The following is a 19,137-nucleotide window of genomic DNA, read 5'->3' as shown; positions in this document are numbered from 1 at the left end:
GATCCACTGGAATCTGTGCACACTGTACCTCACTTTGGTATAGTTTATACAGAGCCAGCTTCCTACAGCTGCCAACAGAGGGATTGATCCCTAAGCTCTTCGCTTTCAGATCCAACTCCCTCAACCCTCTCTCATGCTCTAAAAGCATCCTCTTGTCCTCCATGGCCAATTTCTGCTTTTCCAACTCCAGCTTCTTATTTTCAATGTCACCCTCCTAACCCAACCTGAACTTAGCAAGCGCCCTCGCATGCACCCTATCTCTCTCTTTGCCCTTCAACTCCCCTGGAGACAGACCCCTTTGAAAAACATTGCTGGCATCCACGGAAGGTACCCTCCCTCTTGGCAGCTTCAATTGCCCCTCCTGTTGCTCATCCACATTCTCTGCCTCCACCAGAGGCTCCTCATCCTGCCCACTGGCATTTCTGGATTCCAACCAGGCCCTCAGTGCCTTTTGGTATTTATCCTTCCTGGTGAGGCTTTTCAAAGAGACTTACCAATGCTAGACATGGGGTTCTCTAGTTTGCAGAGGTAGGTACCTTTGTCCAAATAGGGACCCTTGCTTCTAGCCAGGGTAAGGGGGATACACTTCTAAAATAGCCCCTTCTCACCCCCTTGGTACCTTGACACAAACAGACAGGCTTATCCCAGAGGCAGTGTGTTGAGCATTTGTGAACACCTACAGTAATACAGTGAATACACTACAAATGGACACCACACCAGTTTAGAAAAATAGCAAATCTTTATCTACACCAACAACAACAAATACGATAAAAATCCAACATACAATACTCTTGAAAAATTGTATTTGTGCAAAATAACCTTAAAGTTACAGGAAAATCAATAAAACACAGTTCTTCGGACTCAGTAGCTCCTACTGGGGCTACCACAATACTGAAGACGACAGAGTCTAACAATTCCAGCCGACTGCTTCGATGCGGGCGAGCTAAAGCGTCAACAGACTCGGACACAGTACCTTTCTTGTTGCGGCCAACACGTCGGTGCGAGTCGGTCGGGGCGAACGTCACTGTCGCGTTGTGAAGCAGAGCGTTGCGGCAGGCGGTGTCCTCACGATGTGGTGCAGGCAGCGGCTCATTGATGGAGTCGGTGAGACCAGGGCTTGCATTGAAGGGTGAGACTGTGCTTGCTGCGGTGCTGGCAAGTCACGGTGTGGCGACGGAGCTGGGTGAGGTTTTGGCTGGCCAGCGACGGAGTCGCTGACATCCTTGCAGTGTGTAGCGAAGCATTGCGGAGTCGGTGAGACCAGGGTTGCGTTGCGAAGCAAGGCATTGCTCTCGGCAGTGCTTTCAGGACACGGAATTCTGCAACGGACTCAATGACAGAGTCGGTTACCCTTTTCTTCTGCGGAGACGATCAGAGACGGTGCCCACAGACACAGTGAGGTCTTTGCTGTTCCTGAGACCTCAAGAACAGGGGGCAAGCTCAGTTTCAAGCCCTTGGAGATCTTTTCTTCAAGCAGGGGACAAAGCAAACAGCAAAGTCCTTTTCTCCTTTCCTTGGCAGCAAGTAGCCACTGCAGGCCAACCCCAGACAGCAAACAGCACAGGGGCAGTATTCCTTCTCAGCTTCTCCAGCTCTTCTCCTTCGCAAAGGTTCCTCTTGATTTCCCAGAAGTGATATGAAAGTCTGGGGTCTGAGTCCCTCTTTTTATACACCAAAATCATTTGTTCTCTGAGAGTGTCTGTACCCAGCCAAAACCAGTTCTGTCCTCACTGATGCAACTTTCCTGGCACGAGGTGGAGACCGCATTCTTGGAGGCAGATCAGGCCCATTCAGGTGAAAAGGAAATCTCCTCCCCCTACTCTAAATTCAACCCAGGTCTATTCAGCCCAGCCCTGACTCATCAGACTTCTGGAGCTAGTGCCCCTCTCCAGCCCCTGTCATCCAAAGGACAGGCATGCAATACACAAACCTAGCAGAGACACACTGGATGGTTAGGCAAGAAAATAACTACTTTCTAAAAGTGGTATTTTCAAACACAGAATGTAAAAGTCACCCTCACTAAAAGATGCACATTAACATTCTGAGTTCAGGCATACTAAACTTTATTTTCCTACCTTGTTCCCAGGGCCAGTTATGTTTATAAGATGTTATAAACAAGCTCCCCATTCCGTCCTACAGGGAACAGGTAGCCTTGGATTAGTAACAAGCATTGGAAAAGCAATAGGTCTCGCCTTTAAGTTAAAGCAATTTGATTTGCTAATGGTATTGTATTTTAGTGTATGTGATATGTTGTGCCTTTATGTTGGTTGAATTGTAATTGTTATGTGTGTAGTAGTTTAACGCATAGCGTCAGAAGGAGAAGAGCAGTGTTTAAGATTTGGGACGGAGAATACAGTATGAGGGTAATGAAGTATAGTGAGGAGGAGAGTAGCATGAGGCAGAAGAAAGGGGAGTGGGGAGAGTAGTAAGAGGGAGAAGGAAGAAAGCATGGGTTCTTTAATCCACTGAGTGATTAGACGTGCCTTGCACCACTGCTACACCACCCGAGCGAGCTCCACAGGCACCTATCATGGTTGGGTCTATACTCCCTGCTCCTGTGGGCTGTTCCTCTCCTGGTGCAATACACCTATATCTGCAGTGATGGTGATCTCACATCTATATGTGCATTGATAGTGATTTGACACCTATATGTGAAGTAATGGTGATCTTACACCAATATATGTAGTGATACTGATTTTACAGCAGTATCTCCAGTGATAGAGATTGCACACCTATATCTGCAGTGATAGTGATTTTATACCTATATGTGCAGTGATAGTGATTTCATACCTATATCTGTAGTGATGGTGATCTTACACCTATATTTGCATTTATAATGAAGTAACACCTACATCTGCAGTGTTAATGATCTCACAGTTATATCTGCAGTGATAGTGATCTCACACCTATATCTGCAGTGATAGAGATCTTACACCGATATCTGCAGTGATAGTGATATCACACCAATATCTGCAGTGATGGAGATGTCACAGTAATATTTACAGTGATAGAGATCTCACACCTATATGTGCAGTGATAGTGATTTCATACCTATATCTGTAGTGATGGTGATCTTGCACCTATATTTGCATTAATAATGCTATAGCACCTATATCTGCAGTGTTAGTGATCTCACAGTTATATCTACAGTGATAGTAATCTCACACCTATATCTGCAGTGATAGAGATCTTACACCGATATCTGCAGTGATAGTGATCTCACACCTATATCTACAGTTATGGTGATTTCACACTAATATGTACAGTGATAAAAATCGCACACCTATATCTGCAGTGATAGCGATCTCACACCTATATCTGTAGTGATGGTGATCTCATATGTATATCTGTAGTGATATTGATCTCACACCAATATCTACAGTGATAGTGATTTCACACCTATATCTGCAGTGATAGTAAGCTCACACCTATATTTGCACTAATAGTGATTTTACACCTATATCTGTTGTAATATTGATCTCACACCTATACCTGCATTGATAGTGATTTCATACCAATATCTGCAGTGATGGTGTACACCGTACACCCTTATGAAACACCTATTTCTTGAGCTATAAATGTCAAGCTATGTGCCCCTCTAATGTTTATAGAAGGTCTGCACAAACGTTGGAGCAATTGTCTCACAGAAATGCACAGACATGTATGCCATAAAGGGGGTCAACTTCCATTGAACCTTAGTATTTCCAATTAAGCAAATATAGAATAACCTATTTAATTGAGTGTTCTTACACCATACATTTTATATCAAAGTAAATACCACTGGTACCTGTTAGTCAACTCAGTGACACCAATGTTAGTGTCACTGGGTTGAAGTGCCGAGAGGTCCATGTTGGTTTTCATACCTGTGCCCAGTAGGAGGCACGATACTGGCACATCCATCCACCTGCATCAAGGGAATGCTTTTGCGTGATCCATAGAAGGTTTGTTAATAAAGCCAATATTCAGGAAGCGACTTTTGTTGTTTTTTATGTTCACTGTATTTTTCATGTAGTGCTGTGAGGGACGAATTACATTACATCCAGCAGGAAGAAACTGAAACAAACTACTACTAAGAAAAATGTTCTGATATAACTTTTGTTTACTTTTCCTGTGAAAACACAATTATTTTCAGGTCTTTCTGTAATCTTACTGTCTTTAACTCTTAATTACCTTTTGACAGGACCTTGCATTCACTTTTGTTGTAGTGGGAGTGCAACAGGATACACTGCTATTCATTTATGAAAAGTGATTTGGTGGTATCACCTTCAATCCCTGATGACGTTCCACCCAACCATACAGGAAATATAGTCCAAGTTATTGCATGTTGTATGCAAGTCAAATACAATAACTTGGGTAAGTGTGTGGGCCTCCCGTGCACATATAAAATAGTTAATAAACAAGTTAAAAAACGGAGGTAGGGGTACTGCAAAAGGGACTTGGATATGTACCCACTCCGAGAACCGACAGGTTCCGTGACAACTGCGAAATTCAGGAATTCTTTAGGAAGATCCGACTTAAGGCATTCTTCCATGACACTCCATCGACTGAAAAAGAAGACTCAGGGCTCAGGAACCCCTCCTCTTTCACTCCCAACAATGAGATGATGGCCCCGGAGGTATTAACATTCGAGAAAGCAGTTTTGAAGGACCTGGGTGGGATCCCTAGGGTGAGACCCTTTAATAACCTGTCCAATGCTGAAGAAACAGCAGCTAGATCCCTCGCGGAGGACACTAGTATCACCATCAAGCAGGCAGACAAAGGGAGCGCCACTGTGATCCAATCCACAGACGACTATGACCAGGAGTGTAGACGTCAACTTAACAACACCAGATACTATACCCCTATCTCGGTTGATCCTACCACTAGACTCAGGACCGAGATCAACAGTATGGTGGTCGAAGCAGAGGCCAATGGATGGATATCCAAGAAAGAGGCCGACTTTTTGGTCACCAGGGACCCATAGGGTACCCTATTTCTACACACTCCCCAAACTCCACCAGGGTACTACCCCACACCTTGGAGACCCATTGTGTCAGGAATAGGGTCACTCTTGGAACCTCTGTCCCGGTTCTACGACCATTTCCTACAACCAATCGTTGCAAAGACTCCATTGTATGTACGAGATACCACAGACATACTACGCATTATAGAGGGAGTAGATGACATCTCTGACATCAACCTTCTAGTCACCTTAGACGTAGAAGCATTGTATACCAATATTCCCCAAAGAGAGACACTTAGTGCAGTGGAGACATGGCTAAGAACGGAGGATTGGAGCTCCCCTACACCCTTCTCATTCATCATGGGGTGTGCCACTCTTGCTCTCACAGAGACCTTTTTTGTGTACCAAAACCAGTTGTTCCACCAGTCACAAGGTACTTCAATGGGGAGTTCCTTCGCTCCCAGTGTGGCATGCCTCTACATGGCCACCTTCAAAGAGGATGTCATCAGGAATTCCAATAACCCATACATCAACAACATCACCCTATGGAGGAGGTTTATTGATGACATCCTGGTCTTCTGGAAGGGTGACCGTGCCACCTGTGAGGCATTCTGTGAGTGGGTGAATACACAGAACCAATACTTAATATTTACATTAACCATCTCAGAGACCAATATACCTTTTCTTGACCTCAATGTACAATTGACGCAGACAGGCCTTAGCAGTAACCTGTACAGGAAGCCCACTGACAGGAACAGCTTACTACTGTATCAGAGCCACCATCCGAGGGCCCTGAAGCACAATCTTTCATTTGGCCAGTTCTTGCGTCTTAGACGCAACTGTAGCTCCAGGAGCGATTACAGAGCAGAGGCTAAGCTACTTGAGGACAATCTTAGACACAGAGGCTATCCCGCCAAACTGGTTAAGGATTCCGCCAAGAGAGCACTGAACAACCCCAGGGAAGCACTCTTGCAAAATACACATAAAGAGCCCACAGAGTCACTGACTTGTGTCACATCATACACGCCCAATTCCACACACATTAAGGGAATTATCAGAAAACACTGGCACTTTTTAGGATAGAACAACGATGGATACACCGTTTGTCAACATCCACTCATGGCCTGAACGATGACATTCCATGGGCAACCCTGAATAACAGATGAGCACTGGCTGAACGTATGTATTTGCCATCCTTCTTTTTACCAGTAGCTCAACGACATACATGACCCCGGGACACTTGCTGTACGTATTTACACCTATATGACAGCACCCCAGGACAGCGAGCACTGTAATGCTCCGAGCATCTCTGATTACACAATACTAATGGTCGGGTCCACTATTGTTCCAATCCACGTGGTGAGTACTCCTCGCTAGTGAGGGACACGTTTTATCAGGCATGTACATTAACTGCTATTGCCTTGACCCCCGACTTAGGTATTCTCCAAACCGCATATGGACGGTTGTACAATTATAGATTAACGATTCTGTCATACCACAGCCAATACTTCTCCTATCCTAGTCTACCAGCATGGTCCCCATGGGCTATATGCCCGCTAAACTAATAACATTGTAAAAACATTTACTGATCCTTTAACTCTTTCCCACACTCATCCCCCATCACAGAAGCTTTGCAATAGACTCTCTGAGTTCTTCGAGGAAAAAATTGCGCTGATCTATGCCTCCTTCCCTGAGCCACAGGAGATGTCCCAGCCCCCTGTGGATGACCATCCGAGGCTGGTTCCCAACATTGTGCTATCAGAATTTGCTGATGTTTCCACTGAAGTCTCTCTTCTTGAGCTGCAGAAGTGCAAATCCGGCTAGCCAAATGATCCTTGGCCAGCTAAACAATATAGCGCCCTGGCAGAACTCCTTAACCCCCATCTGAATTCCATCTGGAATTCTTTACTTAGACAGGGTATCTACCCTGCAGTCTGGAAACATGCTTTTCTCCTGCCCATCTTAAAAAAAGTGAATGCGGATCCTGAAATCACCAGGAACTATAGACCTATTTCGCTGCTACCCGCCCCTGCAAAGGTCTTTAAAAAACTAGTCTATCAGCAACTGGCTGGCTTTATTGAGACCAATGATCTCCTTCATGACTCTCAATCCGGCTTCCGTCCCGGATATAGCACGGAAACAGCACTGATCGAAATGGCTGATGCTATATGCTGGGCGGTCGATGGAGGCTCTAGGGCAGTGTTGGTGCTGCTAGATTTATCTGCAGCATTTGACACCGTCTCCCACTCTATCCTCCTGAATCGACTTAGGGATATTGGCATCCAGAGCATGAATTGGATATCATACTTTTTATCTGACCGCAAACAACAAGTCCGGACTCATCCTTTCATCTCCCCTATCAAACCGCTTAAATGGGGTGTGCCTCAGGGCTCTGCCCTGAGCCCGCTCCTTTTTAATGTTTATCTGACCCCTTTGGCTGAACTGATCGCAAAAACTGGGATCAAAATTATATCCTATGCGGATGATACCCAGCTACTGTTCACCTTTCGGGATGTATTCACCTCCACTTTTGATCCGCTAAAAGAGAGCCTGAGGAATATTGCGGCATGGATGGGTCATAACTTTTTAAAACTTAATGCGGACAAGACAGAGATCTTGTTTTTTAATCAACCTTCTCCCCTCTCTTCGAATCTGTGGTGGCCTGATGAACTAGGCTATGCTCCCCTACCTAAGGGTTCAATCAAGAATCTAGGCGTTAGATGGGACAAACATCTGTCCCTGTCTACACAGGTTCGAACGGTTTCGGCCGCCTGCTTTGGTAAAATTAAATCATTAGAAAATTCATCAATTATTTGCCCAATGCAACCTGTAAAACAGTGGTTCATGTGCTGATAACCTCCCATCTGGATTATGCTAACGGATTATATCTGGGTCTTTCACTTAGCTTGATTCGTAGACTCCAGATAGTGCAAAATGCGGTGGCACGCCTGATCTGCGGGGCACCACTGCGTCACCACATAACCCCAAATTTAAGACAAATTCACTGGCTGCCCATTGCTAAGCGAATAGAATTTAAGGCATTGACCTTACCTTCTCGGGCAAGTAAAGGTAAAGGGCCGCTTTATCTAAGGAAGAGACTCGGCCCCTACCATCAAGCCAGACTTCTTCGATCAAATAACAAACATCTTCTTGTCATCCCCCGGTTCTTAAAAGCCAGAATGGGAGGTACATCTTTTGAGGTGGGTGCCACTCAATACTGGAATAACTTACCTCTTGAGCTACGCCTGATTCAGTCAGATCTGGAGTTCTGTAAGTCTCTTAAAAACTGGCTATTTAGTCACTCCGTTTAGCCTTGCTGCTCATTTGCTCTGCCCTTGTCTGCTTCAGCGCTGGGACACCCCGTTGGGGGTGGCTGTGCGCTTAATAAAATGCTTTATTATTGTTATTAATCACTACCACTGACCCATACCTCCACCGCGTTTCACACCGTGGACGCTCCGTTGCACACTCCAAGATGGCCGCTATAACGAGCCGCGAACGTGTGACGCCCAGTGCGATTAGCAGTCCACGACGCAGCCTGGACGTGGCCCGCTTCTCAATGCGCACTCTACCCGGAAATACTACTTGTACTCAGCCCGGAGACAGGAAAATGTATCCTGGTACGGACGAAGAGGGTAGGTGATCCACTGCGGTCCTCCGCCCCCCCCCCCCCCCCCCGGACACGTGAGTACTCTTTGGGCGCATGAGTAACGGCCGGCAACACAGCATCTTGTAGCCGCTACTTCTGGTCTTCTTATCAGGTCAGTCAACGCCGCAGCCAATTGCTGTGCACTGCTCTCTCACGCCGCGCGACCGTCGGCGCACTGGGGGATGGTTGGGTACTGTATGGTGTGACCCTTCGCACGGTCGGTGCCCGGCCCAGAACTCCAGCCGCTGGTGGTTCTTGGTGGGAAGGGAGGGCTGCGCCACACGGAGGGTGCTTGCCTCCAGCCAGGTGGTTGCACCACTAACCTACCCCCTGCATGTCATCAACTTTTGTCTCACAGGACACCTAATTTGGAGGAGTCCATTTGGCTCACCGTACCAGCTGAGGCGAATATCCCACAATAGGGAGGTGAGTCGCAGTGCGGCATTGCGCCCACTCTGTGTTTTCCACACACTGTACTTACTAGCTGGCCCTGTCCAGGACGGAGTGCAGGTTTACGCGTTGATAAATTCTGAATGCCGCACTAATCAGTCACTTATGATAGACATGTCTTCTAATATGTGGTTGGACGCCCTCCAACTACAGGCCCTTTTTATTGCTCTCAGGGTTTATCATCACACTCAGATTTCACCACCACCGGTTGTACCGCGATGGTGTATAGTACGCCAGAGGGATTTTAATCACTGTTAATCACATTTATCACTGTCATTTACCATAAGTGAATGAGGATGTTGCATGTTACCAGCATGCAACGATAGGGATATTCACGATATCGCAGAGGAGGACTGATGTGAACTGACACTCCTTTTACATACTGTCTCCCTAGGTTTCCAAAGAGCACTACTGGAGCGACCGGATGTAGTGTTTGTCCTATGGTGGTTAGCAATTAGCTGCACCATTTAGTGTAGATATTTTCACTTTTCACATAATACGTCCTGAAGAATTGCCACGGTATTTAGCAACCAGCAGGCATGAAACATGTTGACCCTAACAGATGAGCATAGTTTCAACTGACCACCCCTCCATAGGGGCATTGCCACTCTACACGTTTCTAATGAGGTGGATTACCAACCAGAATAAAACATTATTTGGAATATCCAACCTCTATTAACGCACTCACTGCACTTCACCATATCTACACATTCACGGGCCACACACCCCCACTTCATCATACGGCGAAGGAACAAAAGATCTCCGATAAAGAGCCCCTTCGCGGGTGCCCGTTGGGTATTGCAGCGCCGACCCAACGAGGAGCAGGTCCAGATGATGAAGCATGACACCCAGCGGGCTGGGTGTGTGAGGACCCTAGTTCCGCTAAAGCTGGATCCCCACATCCCTCTTCCTCATGTTATTACCCCTCCACCACCACTTACTTGTTGGCGGTTGGTTCCCATACCTAAGTTTACTAGGCACCACCGGTAGAGGAACAGCATCCATCTTTTGCTTTAAGGATCTGATAGGGCACGTATGCTGGACCTCTTTAAAAAGCCCCACTGTCCCCATTTATGATATGGCCCACATGATTTTAGCAGACGTTAGATTTTGGCAAAAACGTCAGTTTTCGCCAAAATCTAATGCCTGCTAAAATCCTGACTTAGCCATCCCTAACATAGGGGGTGGATTATGCTGATACAACCCTGTGGGTCGTATCAGCAAGGTTATCGCCGTTTTGCAGGGAACATCGCTGGAAAACCAGCGATGTTCCCTGCAAAAGGGCGATAACCTCGCTATCTCTGGAATTTTTATCGCCCTGGAGAAACGCGTTGTTAATAACATGCTACCAGGGCGATAAATTCCAGAGATAGTCTGCGATAATATTATTATCGCTAAGCGCGGCCAGCGATAATTATCACTGACTGTTAATAATATGCACCTTACAGCGGTGTGAAATGGCCCTATTGAGATAGCAGGCACTATATAAATCACCCATTGTTGGTATTTTTGTATGTGCTTGGTATGGATCTGTTTCTTTGAATGCTTTTCAATGTGATTGGCCTTTCTCGTGTTTATTTCTGGGTGTCAGGTGTGTTCAGATATGTCAAGAAGTTATGTAAACAAAACGACTGATATGACATCATAAAAGTTGCAGGATTGAAGAAAGTAAAAATATATATATATATATATTTTACCCCTCCTCCCCCTCCCCCCGCCCCCTCCATTGGAAAGCTAACTCTACCAGTACAGGGCATGCTACTGCTCAGTACCTCCCTTTCTGTGTTGCCGCTCTGTCCACTGTAAGAAAAAACAAGCATTGGCATAGCCAATAGGTCTCGCCTTTGGGGCCTTATAAGTATTTAGTTATGCAGCACAATATCATTGGTACAACAGCATCAACTGTTACATGGCTAAACACTTCTAAGGTCCCAAAGGCGAGACCTATTGGCTATGCCAATGCTTGCTAAACATTATATGCCAGCCTCATTGATGGAAAATCTGAAGGTCACCCACCCCTCCCTCCCCCAATCTTACTGACCAGACTACTCTGAGCCTACCTGAGCCTTGCCCATCAGCTGCACCTCTGGGTGTAAATGACTGAGTGTAAAACAAGTGTGAGGGTAGTTTTTGCATTTTATGAGCCATATCGCGTGTGTGCGCGTCCATGGTTAGATGGCGACAACAGAGACCAGTAATTCTCATCATGAACCTGCAGGGGTCAAAAAGGGTTTACTGGGAGCACTCAAAATTAAGTGGAGATGCCGGGGATCGAACCCGGGGCCTCATACATGCAAAGCATGCGCTCTACCACTGAGCTACATCCCCGCGTATAAAACCCAGCTAAAACAGCTCTATCAGAGCTGATAAAAGGGGCAGCAGTATATTTCCTGGAATGTATTATTTGATGTGGATAATTGAATTGAACTACTCAGCCCTGGCATTGCACACAGAACCAGGCTTCATTCTGGGTACTGTGTGTTAATACGTCCCTCAGTACACTGATCAACAACCACTGTCAAGCCGCAAGACTATTAGAAGAAGTTCTGCTCTCTTTTCTCTCTCTTGTCAGTTAATCACTGGATTGTATTTTTTTAGGTCTGGCTGCAGGGGGCTCACAGTACCTGAAGGGATCTGGCTATTGGCAGCAGGGCAAAGAAATTCTTTGATCCACCGGACTTTGGAATGACCTTATGTCCTCACGGCACAAGTCCTAAACTACATAGTGGCAGTGCTAATGAACAAAGGCAGTGTGCAATGCCCTCATGTGACGTGACCGGAAGTGACGTTGCAGTCTAATCACATCACTCACTTTAAAGGGCATGGGCTAATTTGCACATAGAAGAGTGCCACTTTACTTGGAAAAAAACAAAACAAGTTTGAGTGTGTCTGCGCGCTGGCAAACTCTGCTTCCCCCTCCCCTTTCACAAGTGAACGGCAGGATGTGACAATACCTGCACAACACAACCCAGTGCAAGCTGCCATCTGAATTCAGACCCTGAAATGACAAACAACATTTGATGAGATTTGAGCACATGTTTTAGTAGTCATGGGGTTTATTCCCTTCTTGCTGTGGGGCCTTTCCTAACTTGTAAAGACAAAAAATGAAGACAGAAAATCATTTTCGTTTCTGACATTTGGTTCAATGAAGATCTTACTTTTCTGTGGATCCTTGTGTGTAATTGGAAAGAAATGCATGCCAGTGTTGTTCTCAGGGGCGTAGCTTCAGGGGAGAGGGCGGTGTTTGGGGTTTTGCACCCCCTGATAACCGTATTTTCTGAGGAATAGTTAGGTACAGGTGCTTTCAGTCAGGCATGGTGAGGTGTCTGCCGGATTTCACCTCGGATTTTTGCATACGCGCTGACAAAAACACACACACTCTCAGTCATCTGTTTTGAAAGTGTTCATAATGTTGGTCATTTACAAAATGTGTGTTTCTCTCACTTAGTACTCAACCAATCCGCATTCCTCTCCCTTTCCACTGCTTGTAATCAGGGCACAAGTCCTAAAACAAGCAGTGGGGGGACTGACCCAAGTCAGGCAGTATGCAAGTGACATCATGACGCGTACTATCAAAGCACATGACGTCACAACGCGTGACATTACACGTGGCATCACTGGAAGTGACCTCACTGGAAATGATGCTCTGATATGTATATATTATAACATATGCCAACTGAAAATGCAATAAAATGTTTTTTTTTTTAAATGTTGTCTCCTGCAAAGCATATCATGTAACATGCAGATCACAGATTTTTATTTTATGTAGATAGGTCAGTGGATTACTGCTATGAACACAGAGATCCTTGTATTAACTTTCAGTTAAGACATTGTAATCCTTCTAGTAGACTAAGGTGAGCTATGAAGCGTATTTGACTCCTACACTTGTAACCCTGACAGTCTCAGGTAAGACATCTTGTACATTCATTTACACACTTTCATGATTTATTTGGAATGGGAAATGTGCATGTTATGCAAAATGCTCTTATACTCTGCATTGGGATGAGTAGCGCTATAAAAGATATAAAATAGTGGTATTTAAATCGTTATTTGTGTAAATACTGGGACAGACCAACCCATTTGACATTCTTACAGTGCATGCACTTATATACAACAAAGTAAAAAGTGTGCACCTAAGTACCTGTGAAGAGATAACAAGCTGTGTGCTTTTGTTTTCTCACCAGTGCATTTCCATTTGTGAGGTTCCTGGCCTCCTCCAGTCCCATACTCCATCAAAAGGAGGCCTGGTGGCCCCTTAACTTCGGCCCAGCTGGAGGTGGGGAAAAAAGGCCCCTCGCTGCCTGCCCGTTGCTGCTGGGAATCGAAAGCAGACAACGTGCAGGAGCTGATGAACTTGTCCCACTGTTTCAAAATGACACTGGGACAGGTTCAACATATTTCTGTGGGGCCCAACTTCTCAGCAGGGGGGAGGGCATCCACCCTGTGAAAAGAGTGGGTGGATGCCGTGTACCCACGTGTACCCCCCACTCTCAAACCCCAGGTCATGCTTTATTCATACATTGATACATGTAAAACACGGGATCAGGCAGTAATGTTATGGTAATAGTGCAAGGTGTATCCTCTGAGTCGCGTGAGTGGAAGTTCTCGCCCTCGATATCAGTCCTTCTCTGAGTATCCCAGTAGCATTATGAAGTGTGACCCATGGTATTGTCTGCTCCGGAAATGCATCCTTCGCTGTTTGTTTAGCAGGAAGCACAGACATGCAATAATATGTTCCTTCATTAGTAAGGCGTATTTATCGCCAGGTCACTTGGTGCATATTATCTTTATTCCTGTAAGTGTGACATTGTGCAGATGCTGTATACATGTGCATTTGTGTGAATGTGCACTCACTGATGTAAAGGTATATTTTGTGGTGTAAAATTGCTTTCATGGGTTGAAATGGAAATTTTTGCTTCAAAACATACATTTGTCTAGTTTTGTTCTTCGGAATATGGATTCATATGAGCGATAGTTGATGGCGTGGACTTTGTACCAGTTCTCTCTGCAGCACCCATTGCATGCTGTTCAGGGGCGGCTCCTCCATTTATTTATTTATTTTGAAACTTGTAGAGCGCACAGCTACCTCCAACGGACGTGTCCCGGCGCTAAGATAACACAGGGCACACACAGGCTTAATGACGGTTGAAGAGCCAGGTTTTTAGAGCTCGCCTGAAAGCAGGTTCTGGTTCCGTCAGGCAGAGCGGGAGCGGCATGGCATTCCACACTTTAGCGGTCCTAACTGCATAAGATCTACCGCCAACCCTCGCCTTGAAAAAGCCTGGAGCGGTGAGGAGCTGTAGGTGGTTAGATCTCAAGGCCCGGCTATGATGGCAGTGTTGGAGTCTGACTCTCAAGTAGGCCGGGCCTCGACCCCTGGTTGCTCTGTAAGCCAGAGTGAGTGCCTTGAATTCTATTCTCCTTATGACGGGCAGCCAATGGAGGCTTCTCAGGTGGGGAGTGATGGAGTGATGGTAAGGCACCTTGCAAATCAGTCTAGCCGCTGCATTCTGTATCATTTGCAGTCTGCGAATCAGATATGCAGGGAGACCCAGGTGAAGGCCAGTGGCATAGTCCAGATAGGATGTTATTAAGGCATGAACCACCGTCCTCCTGCAGTCCATCAGGAGGAAGTGGAGGAACTTATGCAAGGTGCGAAGTTCCCCGACGCAGGAGGAGGAGACTTGTTGGATCTGGGACTTGCAAGAAAGATCATTGTCAAATCTGAAACCCAAGTTTCCCACCGAGTCTACTGGCTTAGGAGGGGGATTCAATCCATGAGGTCACCAGAGGTTAGAGCAGGGGTCTCCAACCTTTTCTGTAGCGAGAGCTACTTCGAATCAGCATTCATAGTGCTTTTTTCCCACAGGCTTCTTTCTTGAATTCAAAAACTACATCTTTGAATTCGATAATCCGCTGCAATTGCAAGTAGGCCGTTGCTGAAATAGGCAGCAGGGTTATTAAACATGAAGCAGCACATTTGCTGAACTATTAAGATTAAAGTTATTGGTGCATGATTTTCAGCTGCACGCAATTTTAAAATGAGGAGGAGGACAGTGCTCCCCGCGGCGCTTGTTTGGTTTTACTATTATTAGTATCTGGATGAGGTATTTAGGAATCATTCAAACTAGGCAGCGTTTTACTCCGATTTCTTCTTTTTTTGGCGGAGGGAGTATTGCATGTACAGCCACGCACGTTCAAACCAACGGATCTTAAATGCACTGAGCTGCATTAACTTACTGTGCAGCTACTGAGGCTCGCTTACCAATCTGCTACTGTGCTCCGCTCCACGCAGGATCAAAAGGCAGCTGCTGCGGTTCTCGAAAAGGGAGGTAGATCAATAGTGATTGCGCCACCGGCATTACAGCTATCAGACGTTCCGTCCTGATTATCTGCGCACATGTCAAGCAGGCTATAAAGTGAGGAGCCAGCCTGGAAATGGCAGGTGGTGCGGTTCCAGCATGTTCCGGAGTTCAGGAAGAACGTCATGTTCTTCTGCCCGCCCTGCTCCAGCTAATCTCAGTTTCAGCCAATATGAGCAGCTGGTTTGGGGGAGGGCGGGCAAGCACTCATAAAAGGCCTACAAAAAGAAGGAAAGGATAATAAATAGATGCCAGAGCTCAGAGTAAGGCCATAATAATTAAATGCCGGTGCAAGCTACTCCCAGGGATTTGGCAAGCCACTGGCAGCTCGCGATCGACCTGTTGGAGACCCCTGGATTTGAGGGTGGAGAGGCCTGTTGGTTGAAGAAAAGTACCTTGGTTTTCTCCAACTTCAGCTTTAGACAATTTTGGATCATCCAAGCTGAGATGTGAGTTAGACAGCTTCTAAAGTTGATAAAAGCAGCCTTCGATTGTTCTTTAAATGAAAACAAAAGCTGGGTATCGTCAGCCTAGGAAATCACCTTCACCTCCAGGGATTCGACCAAGGCTGCAAGAGGGGAGAGGTATATATTGAAAAGGAGAGGACTCAGTGCCGATCCCTGGGGAACCCCACAAACAAGGGGCTTCTTGGAAGAGACGAAGGAACATAGAACAACTTGTTGTGTCCGGTTCTCTAGAAAGGACCTGATCCAGGCAAGGGCAGTGCCCTGAATTTCCATTTGTTTTCATCTCTCTTGGAGAATCGGGTGGGCGACAGTGTTGAAGGCCGTGGACAGATCCAGTAGCACAAGCATTGCTGCGTTCCCCTGATCAATAGTCTCACGGACACTCTGCCACTTCTAAGAGAACGGTCTCCGTGCTATAACCTGCTCTAAAGCCGGATTGGGAGTCGTGGAATCAATGGTTAGATTCCATGTGGGCGGAGAAGCGTAGCCCCACTGCTTTCTCGCAGTGCGAGAAGCAGAAACATAAAATGGTATTATAAATACCATTTTATGTTTCTGCTTCTCGCACTGCTAAAAAGAGGAAGTGTTTGGTTGGGGGCGAGCAGGTGGGTGGGTCTGGTCTAGGGCAGGGGAGGAGTGGCTTTCCCACTGCTGAGGGCACTGACTGTTTGGTCGGCCCTCTGGGACCGAACAAACCAGTCATGTGCACTGTGCCTTTTCTCCATGTAGGCTGCATGCTGCCTACATGGAGAAAATGGCCTCCCCATAGACGCCAGGCTGGTCGGCGTCTCGACCAATCACAACTCTGCCATTGCAGCATTGTGATTGGCTTAGGGGAGGGGAGGGAGGCTGCCTGCTTCCTGTTCAGGAGAGGAGCAGAGAAGCAGAGAAGCAGAGATGACGTGGGACCGGACTGGGCCGGCGAAGGTAAGTTCACATTTTTTTGGTTGTTTAGATTAACCCTCCCCGCGCGACCCCCCACCAGCGAGTCATGCCGGCCGCAACTGATTCTGTACGGAGAGTACCAAACTCCCAGAGCTTGCATCAATAATGGCACAGTGCAGTGTTTTCAGATATTCACTGAATATGAATCTGTTGTCTCTGTGACACCCACGCTGTAGATAAGGCCTGAACATCTTCCAGTGTGTTCTCTCCCTTGCCCCAGCGTTGTATTCCTGGGGTAGGAGTTTTGTTCACACCTGTGGTGTCACAGCAAAGCAGGCGGCCAAGTACTTCTCTTATGTCTAATTTCTTGTCACCTCTGTTCCTTTGCAGGATTTTGAAACAGTGTTTGACAAAATAAGTGCCATACGAGCAACAAGCATAGCATGAAACTGAATACAAATGACAATTACATACATTCAGAAATGTGGCTATTACTGCTGTTTGAATACATTAGTGCTGTGTGTGTTACCAGAGGTGGTACATGGCTTGCTATTTTGTATTTATTGTACAAATAAGTACATAGACCCATATTTAGGAGGGCTTTGTGTCATGCTTGCACCACACAACGTAGTACATGCACGATGCAAACTTCTAAATCAAATTTATGAAGACACACAAAGCCACTTTTCATGTCTTTGAATGGCTTACAAAGTATAGAGTAATGCAAGGACTTCAAATTTCTTTGTTGCCTTACTCTGCGTAATGGAGGCGTTCCATGGGCATTGTGGTGGGTGCTCCCACACAAATCCCATGGTTTTTGATGCATTTCCAGATTGACCAAACCTGGTAAACCTGGGAATGTGTCAAAAAGCTATGCCTCCGCAGGAGAGGCATAACGGGGGTAAATATCTTTATTTCTCCTTCTTTTTCCCTCTTTCTATGCTGGAAGGAGCCATCAGGGTCTGAGATGTTAATCGCCAAAGGATTTCACATTTGAACCACACTAGGCTACCCCAGCTCTCTAGGGCCTGAGATTTTGAGATCTTTGTACCTTCCAAATATGTTGTCAGTCATAAATTATGATAATTGGCAATCTTTTTGCAAATTAAACACAGAAAAGGTGATGGAAAGAATGATTGTAATTTGTTTAACCACTGACCCTTGTTCGTTTCGATACAGCTATGTGCCAATCAGTCTTGACCCTGCTCCTGATGGGATTTGTCCAGCCTGAGTTGCCAAGCCAGGTCCTCCCTGAACCGGAACATAAGCAACCCAGGACAGGTTTCGCTCTAGTTATGGGCTCATCAGCCGGGTATAGCACACAGTGAGCATGGGACCCATGTCTGGGCATAACCGTGTCACTTAGGGCAGTACATCAAACACACAAAAGGTGATGAACGGAATGCTTGCAATTTGTCTAACCACTGACAATCGCTCAGGGGAGCATTCCAACCCATCGTTCTATTGATCACCGTGTCAGCCCAAAACTGCGAAGCCAGGACCCTCCTGAAATGGTCTAAAGTAATGTGGCATGGTGAGCAAAAGAACAATGGGTTGTAGTGCTACCCGAGCTGTTGGCAGTGGCTAGACTTATTGCAAGCAGCCTCCCATCACCTTCTGTGTATTTTATGTACTGTCCTAAGTGGGACTGGTATGGCCAGGCGTGGCTCCCATGCTCACTGTGTCACTGGAACCAAGCTGTACCTGGCTGATGAGTTAATAACTAGGGCAAAACTGGTCCTGGGTTGCTTGTGCTCTGGAGGGCCTGGCTTGGCAGTTCGGGCTGGTCTGTTCCCATTGGAGAAGGGTAAAGACTGATTTGCATATAAATATGTGTTTAATCTTATTGCAAAGACCAGAATGGAAAAATGATAGAGATAGAATTTAAAAGAGAAAGAAAATGTTATATCCATTTTAAAGATGAATAGTCTTTGTGAAAGTGCACATCTGAATGCCTCCAATAAATGTGAGTCCGTTTTTCCACTGTTTGTCTAAGGTGACCCTCAGGTGGCACCACTGAATGTCAGGGCTGCTTGGCACACAAGGTAGTGGACTTTTTCAGGAGTTTTATTCTAAATCTATGTTATTTAGTCAATTTAGGTAGACATAGTGCTGCAAAATTAAATCTACAGCTTAATTTTCTCGGGGGGGACCTGCCAGCTCCTTGGCCTGCACCAATCACGGATGAGGGATGAGCCAGCTGTATTGGTTTGGCCCATGGGTACTCGCAAACATTTGCACAGCAGCCACAAAGTACGGGCTGTGGTGTGACCGGGGGCCGCACTGATGCCTGCAGGGTGGCGGTAGGGGCTCTGGGTGAGTCAGGGATTGTGTAACGAAGTCTACAAATAATTAAATAAACGGGCAAGCATTTATTTGCTG

The 19,137-nt window shown here is 46.2% G+C and overlaps 1 non-coding gene across 1 annotated transcript; it reads right to left on the bottom strand.

The window, feature by feature from the left end:
* Nucleotides 1–11,297: 11,297 nt before the first annotated feature.
* On the bottom strand, nt 11,298–11,369 carry TRNAA-UGC (transfer RNA alanine (anticodon UGC)). The gene has a single exon. It is a non-coding gene; the product is annotated as a tRNA-Ala (tRNA).
* Between the last annotated feature and the right edge of the window lie 7,768 nt (nt 11,370–19,137).

The sequence above is a fragment of the Triturus cristatus genome, chromosome 4_1, assembly GCF_964204655.1.
Source record: "Triturus cristatus chromosome 4_1, aTriCri1.1, whole genome shotgun sequence".
Lineage (NCBI taxonomy): Eukaryota > Metazoa > Chordata > Amphibia > Caudata > Salamandridae > Triturus > Triturus cristatus.
Note: the sequence above shows the minus strand (reverse complement) of the source record. Positions and strands in the feature narration are given on the sequence as shown.